Source organism: Arachis hypogaea, chromosome 20 (genome assembly GCF_003086295.3).
Source record: "Arachis hypogaea cultivar Tifrunner chromosome 20, arahy.Tifrunner.gnm2.J5K5, whole genome shotgun sequence".
Taxonomy (NCBI): Eukaryota; Viridiplantae; Streptophyta; class Magnoliopsida; order Fabales; family Fabaceae; genus Arachis; species Arachis hypogaea.
This window is the reverse complement of record NC_092055.1, coordinates 114,005,452-114,012,812: the sequence shown is the minus strand read 5'-3', so window position 1 is coordinate 114,012,812 and position 7,361 is coordinate 114,005,452. Positions and strand designations below refer to the sequence as shown.

The 7,361-nt window shown below is 40.9% G+C and overlaps 1 non-coding gene across 1 annotated transcript; it reads right to left on the bottom strand.

Moving 5' to 3' along the window:
- Positions 1–951: 951 nt before the first annotated feature.
- Positions 952–1,059, bottom strand: LOC112788148 (small nucleolar RNA R71). The gene has a single exon (XR_003195526.1). It is a non-coding gene; the product is annotated as a small nucleolar RNA R71 (small nucleolar RNA).
- Between the last annotated feature and the right edge of the window lie 6,302 nt (positions 1,060–7,361).

The window sequence follows — 7,361 nt, the reverse complement described above, 5'->3', positions numbered from 1 at the left end:
ACTTTTTGTTTGTTTATTAACTTTTTCAAAACTACCTAACTAACTCTCTCTCTCTAATTTTCGAAAATATCTTCCCTCTTTTTAAAAAATTTCTTTTTAATTAACTAATTATTCTTATTTTTATTTTTGATTTTAAAAATTTTCGAAAAATACTAACATTTTTCAAAAATCATTTTCAAAAATCACTAACTCTTTTTCAAAAATATTTTTTGAAAATTCTCCCTCTCCCATCTTATTCTATTTATTTATTCATTTACTAACATCTCATCTCACATCTCAACCCTCCTCACAGTTGTGTTTCTTCCATTACATTACATTCTTTGTCTCCCCCTCTTCTTCTACTCACACAGGGATTCCTATACTGTGGTATAAAGGATCTCTATTATTATTATTTTTCTGTGCCCTCTTCTTTGTCATATGAGCAGGAGCAAGGATAAGAACATTCTTGTGGAAGCAGATCCAGAACCTGAAAGAACTCTAAAAAGAAAACTAAGAGAAGCTAAAATACAACAATCCAGAGATAACCTTTCAGAAATTTTCGAACAGGAAGAGGAGATGGCAGCCGAAAATAATAATAATGTAAGGAAGATGCTTGGTGACTTTACTGCACCTAATTCCAATTTACATGGAAGAAGCATCTCCAATCCTGCCATTGGAGCAAACAACTTTGAGCTGAAACCTCAATTAGTTTCTCTGATGCAGCAGAACTGCAAGTTTCATGGACTTCCATCTGAAGATCCTTTTCAGTTCTTAACTGAATTCTTGCAGATATGTGATACTGTTAAGACTAATGGAATAGATCCTGAAGTCTACAGGCTCATGCTTTTCTCTTTTGCTGTAAGAGACAGAGCTAGATTATGGTTGGATTCTCAACCCAAAGACAGCCTGAACTCTTGGGATAAGCTGGTCACGGCTTTCTTAGCCAAGTACTTTCCTCCTCAAAAGCTGAGCAAGCTTAGAGCTGATGTTCAAACCTTCAGACAGAAAGAAGGTGAATCCCTCTATGAAGCTTGGGAAAGATACAAACAGCTGACCAAAAAGTGTCCTTCTGACATGCTTTCAGAATGGACCATCCTGGATATATTCTATGATGGTTTATCTGAGCTATCAAAGATGTCACTGGACACTTCTGTAGGTGGATCCATTCACCTAAAGAAAACGCCTGCAGAAGCTCAAGAACTCATTGACATGGTTGCAAATAACCAGTTCATGTACACTTCTGAAAGGAATCCTGTGAGTAATGGGACGCCTATGAAGAAGGGAGTTCTTGAAGTTGATACTCTGACTGCCATATTGGCTCAGAACAAAATATTGACTCAGCAAGTCAATATGATTTCTCAGAGTCTGAATGGAATGCAAGCTGCATCCAACAATACTCAAGAGGCTTCTTATGAAGAAGAAGCTTATGATCCTGAGAATCCTGCAATAGCAGAGGTGAATTACTTAGGTGAACCTTATGGAAACACCTATAACTCATCATGGAGAAATCACCCCAATTTCTCATGGAAGGATCAAAAGCCTCAACAAGGCTTTAATAATGGTGGAAGAAACAGGTTTAATAATAATAAACCTTTTCCATCATCCACTCAGCAACAGATAGAGAACTCTGAACAAAATGCTTCTAATTTAGCAAATCTAGTCTCTGATCTATCTAAGGCCACTGTGAGTTTCATGAATGAAACCAGGTCTTCCATTAGAAATTTGGAAGCACAAGTGGGCCAGCTGAGTAAAAGGATCACTGAAATCCCTCCTAGTACTCTCCCAAGCAATACAGAAGAGAATCCAAAAGGAGAGTGCAAGGCCATTGACATAAGCACCATGGCCAAACCCAAAGAAGGAGAGGAGGACGTGAATCCCAAGGAAGAAGACCTCCTGGGACGTCCAGTGATCAATAAGGAGCTTCCCTCTGAGGAACCAAAGGACTCTGAGGCTCATCTAGAGACCATAGAGATTCCATTGAACCTCCTTACGCCCTTCATGAGCTCTGATGAGTATTCCTCTTCTGAAAAGAATGAGGATGTTACTGAAGAGCAAACTGCCAAGTTTCTTGGTGCAATCATGAAGCTGAATGCCAAATTATTTGGCATTGATACTTGGGAAGTTGAACTTCCCTTGTTCATCAATGAACTAAGTGATCTGGATCAACTGACATTGCCTCAGAAGAAACAGGATCCTGGAAAGTTTATAATACCTTGTACCATAGGCACCATGATCTTTAAGGCTCTGTGTGACCTTGGTTCAGGAATAAACCTCATGCCCCCTCTCTGTAATAGAAAAACTGGGAATCTATGGGGTGCAAGCTGCTAAAATCTCATTAGAGATGGCAGACAATTCAAGAAAACAGGCATATGGACAAGTAGAAGACGTGTTAGTAAAGGTTGAAGGCCTTTACATCCCTGCTGATTTCATAGTCCTGGATACTGGAAAGGAAGAGGATGAATCCATCATCCTAGGAAGACCTTTCCTGGCCACAGCAAGAGCTGTGATTGATGTTGACAGAGGTGAACTAGTCCTTCAATGGAATGAGGACTCCCTTGTGTTTAAAACTCAAGGATCTCCCTCTGCAACCATGGAGAGGAAGCATGAAAAGCTTCTCTCAAAGCAGAGTCAACCCAAGCCCCCACAGTCAAACTCTAAGTTTGGTGTTGAACTCCCATATCCAAACTCTAAGTTTGGTGTTGGAGAGTCTCAACAATGCTCTGAACATCTGTGAGGCTCCATGAGAGCCCACTGTCAAGCTATTGACATTAAAGAAGCGCTTGTTGGGAGGCAACCCAATTTTTATTTATCTAACTATATTTTTCTTAGTTATATGTCTTTATAGGTTCATGATCATGAGGAGTCACAAAATAAATATAAAAATTGAAAACGGAATCAAAAACAGCAGAAGAAAAATCACACCCTGGAGGAGCATCTGTCTGGCGTTCAGCGCCAGAACAGAGCATGGTTCTGGCGCTGAACGCCCAAAATGGGCAGCTTCTGGGCGCTGAACGCCAGAACAGGCATGGTTCTGGCGTTCAACGCCAGAAATGGCACACAAATGGGCGTTGAACGCCCAAAATGGCCACCAACCTGGCGCTGAACGCCCAGAGTTGTGTGCAAAGGCATTTTTACATGCCTAATGGGTGCAGGGATGTAAATCCTTAAACACCTCATGATCTGTGGACCCCACAGGATCCACTCAGGATCTGTGGACCCCACAGGATCCCCACCTACCTCCACTCACTTCTTCTCACCACTCTCTTTCACGCAACCCCATACACACTCTTCCCCAAAAACCCTTCACCAATCACCTCAATCTCTCTTCCCCATCACCTCTTCACCACTCACATCCATCCACTCTTCCCTATAAACCTACCTCATAAACTCCACCTACCTTCAAAATTCAAAACCAATTCCCCACCCAAATCCACCCATATGGCCGAACCTTAACCCCCCTCCCTTCCCTATATAAAGCCCTCCATTCTTCATCAAATTCACACAACACACCCCTCTTGGCCGAAAACACTTCCCACTCTCCCTCTCCTCCATTTCTTCTTCTTCTTCATCTATTCTTTCTTTTATTGCTCGAGGGCGAGCAAAATTCTAAGTTTGGTGTGGTAAAAGCATAAGCTTTTTGTTTTTCCATTACCATTGATGGCACCTAAAACCGGAGAATCCTCTAGAAAGGGGAAAGGGAAGACAAAAGCTTCCACCTCCGAGTCATGGGAGATGAAAAGGTTCATCTTCAAAGCCCATCAAGACCACTTCTATGATGTTGTGGCCAAGAAGAAGGTGATCCCCGAGGTTCAAACTCAAAAGAAATGAGTATCCGGAGATCCGACATGAAATTCAAAGAAGAGGTTGGGAAGTTCTAACAAATCCCATCCAACAAGTCGGCATCCTAATGGTTCAAGAGTTCTATGCTAATGCATGGATCACCAAGAACCATGATCAAAGTAAGAACCCGGATCCAAAGAACTATGTTACAATGGTTCGGGGGAAATACTTGGATTTTAGTCCGGAAAATGTGAGGTTGGTGTTCAACTTGCCAAACATGGAAGAGAACGCACGCCCCTACACAAGGAGAGTCAACTTTGATCAAAGGTTGGACCAAGTCCTTATGGACATATGTGTAGAAGGAGCTCAATGGAAGATTGACTCCAAAGGCAAGTCGGTTCAACTAAGAAGATTGGACCTCAAGCCTGTAGCTAAAGGATGGTTGGAGTTCATTCAATGCTCAATCATCCCCACTAGCAACCGGTCTGAAGTTATTATAGACCGGGCCATCATGATCCATAGCATCATGATTGGAGAAGAGGTGGAAGTTCATGAGATTATACCTCAAGAACTCTACAAGGTGGCTGACAAGTCCTCCACTATGGCAAGGTTAGCCTTTCCTCACCTCATCTGCCACCTATGCAATTCGGCTGGGATTGACATAGAGGGAGATATCCTCATTAAAGAGGACAAGCCCATCACTAAGAAGAAGATGGAGCAAGCAAGAGAGTCCATTCATGCAGCTCAAGAGGCGTATGAAGCTCATCACCATGAGATCCCGGAGATGCCTCAAATGCACTTTCCTCCACAAAACTATTGGAAGCAAATCAACACCTCCCTAGGAGAATTGAGTTCCAATATGGGAGAACTAAGGGTGGAACATCAAGAGCACTCCATCATGCTTCATGAAATAAGAGAAGATCAAAAAACAATGAGGGAGGAGCAACAAAGACAAGGAAGAGACATAGAAGAGCTCAAGGACATCATTGGTTCCTCAAGAAGGAAACGCCACCATCACTAAGGTGGATTCATTCCTTGTTCTTATTTCTTCTGTTTTTCGTTTTCTATGTTATGTGCTTATCTATGTTTGTGTCTTCATTACATGATCATTAGTAGTTGGTAACTTTGTCTTAAAGTTATGAATGTCCTATGAATCCATCACCTCTCTTAAATGAAAAATGTTTTAATTCAAAAGAACAAGAAGTACATGAGTTTCGAATTTATCCTTGAACTTAGTTTAATTATATTGATGTGGTGACAATGCTTCTTGTTTTCTGAATGTATGCTTGAACAGTGCATATGTCTTTTGAAGTTGTTGTTTAAGAATGTTAAATATGTTGGATCTTGAAAGAATGATGACTAGGAGACATGTTATTTGATAATCTGAAAAATCATAAAAATGATTCTTGAAGCAAGAAAAAGCAGCAAAGAACAAAGCTTGCAGAAAAAAAATAGGCGAAAAAAAAAATAGAAAGAAAAAGAAAAAACAAGCAGAAAAAGCCAAAAGCTCTTAAAACCAAGAGGCAAGAGCAAAAAGCCAATAACCCTTAAAACCAAAAGGCAAGGGTAAATAAAAAGGATCCCAAGGCTTTGAGCATCAGTGGATAGGAGGGCCTAAAGGAATAAAATCCTGGTCTAAGCGGCTAAACCAAGCTGTCCCTAACCATGTGCTTGTGGCGTGAAGGTGTCAAGTGAAAACTTGAGACTGAGCGGTTAAAGTCAAGGTCCAAAGCAAAAAAAGAGTGTGCTTAAGAACCCTGGACACCTCTAATTGGGGACTTTAGCAAAGCTGAGTCACAATCTGAAAAGGTTCACCCAATTATGTGTCTGTGGCATTTATGTATCCGGTGGTAATACTGGAAAACAAAGTGCTTAGGGCCACGGCCAAGACTCATAAAATAGCTGTGTTCAAGAATCATCATACTGAACTAGGAGAATCAATAACACTATCTGAACTCTGAGTTCCTATAGATGCCAATCATTCTGAACCTCAATGGATAAAGTGAGATGCCAAAACTATTCAAGAGGCAAAAAGCTATAAGTCCCGCTCATATGATTGCAGCTATGTTTCATTGATAGTTTGGAATTTATAGTATATTCTCTTCTTTTTATCCTATTTGATTTTCAGTTTCTTGGGGACAAGCAACAATTTAAGTTTGGTGTTGTGATGAGCGGATAATTTATACGCTTTTTGGCATTGTTTTTAGTATGTTTTTAGTAGGATCTAGTTACTTTTAGGGATGTTTTCATTAGTTTTTATGTTAAATTCACATTTCTGAACTTTACTATGAGTTTGTGTGTTTTTCTATGATTTTAGGTATTTTCTGGCTGAAATTGAGGGACTTGAGCAGAAATCAGATTCAGAGGTTGAAGAAGGACTGCTGATGCTGTTGGATTCTGACCTCCCTGCACTCAAAATGGATTTTCTGGAGCTACAGAACTCGAAATGGTGCGCTTCGAATTGCGTTGGAAAGTAGACATCCAGGGCTTTCCAGCAATATATAATAGTCCATACTTTGGCCAAGAATAGATGACATAAACTGGCGTCCAGCGCCAGAAAAGGAGCCAAAACCAGAGTTGAACGCCCAAACTGGCACAAAAGTTGGCGTTCAACTCCAAGAAGGACCTCTACACGTGCAACACTCAAGCTCAGCCCAAGCACACACCAAGTGGGCCCCGGAAGTGAATTTATGCATCAATTACTTACTCATGTAAACCCTAGTGACTAGTTTATTATAAATAGGACCTTTTACTATTGAATTAGACATCTTTGGATTATCTTTTGATCTATTGATCACGTTTTGGGGCTGGCCATCTCGGCCATGCCTGGACCTTTCACTTATGTATTTTCACGGTAGGGTTTCTACACTCCATAGATTAAGGTGTGGAGCTCTGCTGTTCCTCAAAGATTAATGCAAAGTACTACTGTTTTCTATTCAATTCATCTTATTTCGCTTCTAAGATATTCATTCGTACTTCAATCTGAATGTGATGAACGTGACAATCATCATCATTCCCTATGAACGCGTGCCTGACAACCACTTCCGTTCTACCTTCGACTGAATGAGTATCTCTTAGATCTCTTAATCAGAATCTTCGTGGCGTAAGCTAGAATGATGGCGGCATTCAAGAGAATCCGGAAAGTCTAAACCTTGTCTGTGGTATTTCAAGTAGGATTCAATGAATGAATGACTGTGACGAGCTCCAAACTCGCGATTGCAGGGCGTTAGTGACAGACACAAAAGGATAGTAAATCCTATTCCAGCATGATCGAGAACCGACAGATGAATAGCCGTGCCGTGACAGGGTGCGTTGATCATTTTCACTGAGAGGATAAGATGAAGCCATTGACAAGGGTGATGCCTCCAGACGATTAGCCGTGCCGTGATAGGGCATTGGATCATTTTCCCGAGAGATGACCGAAAGTAGCCATTGACAGTGGTGATGTATCACATAAAGCCAGCCATGGAAAGGAGTAAGACTGATTGGATGAAGATAGCAGGAGAGCAGAGGTTCAGAGGAACGAAAAGCATCTCCATTCGCTTATCTGAAATTCCTACTAATGATTTACATAAGTACCTCTATCCCTATCTATTATTTAT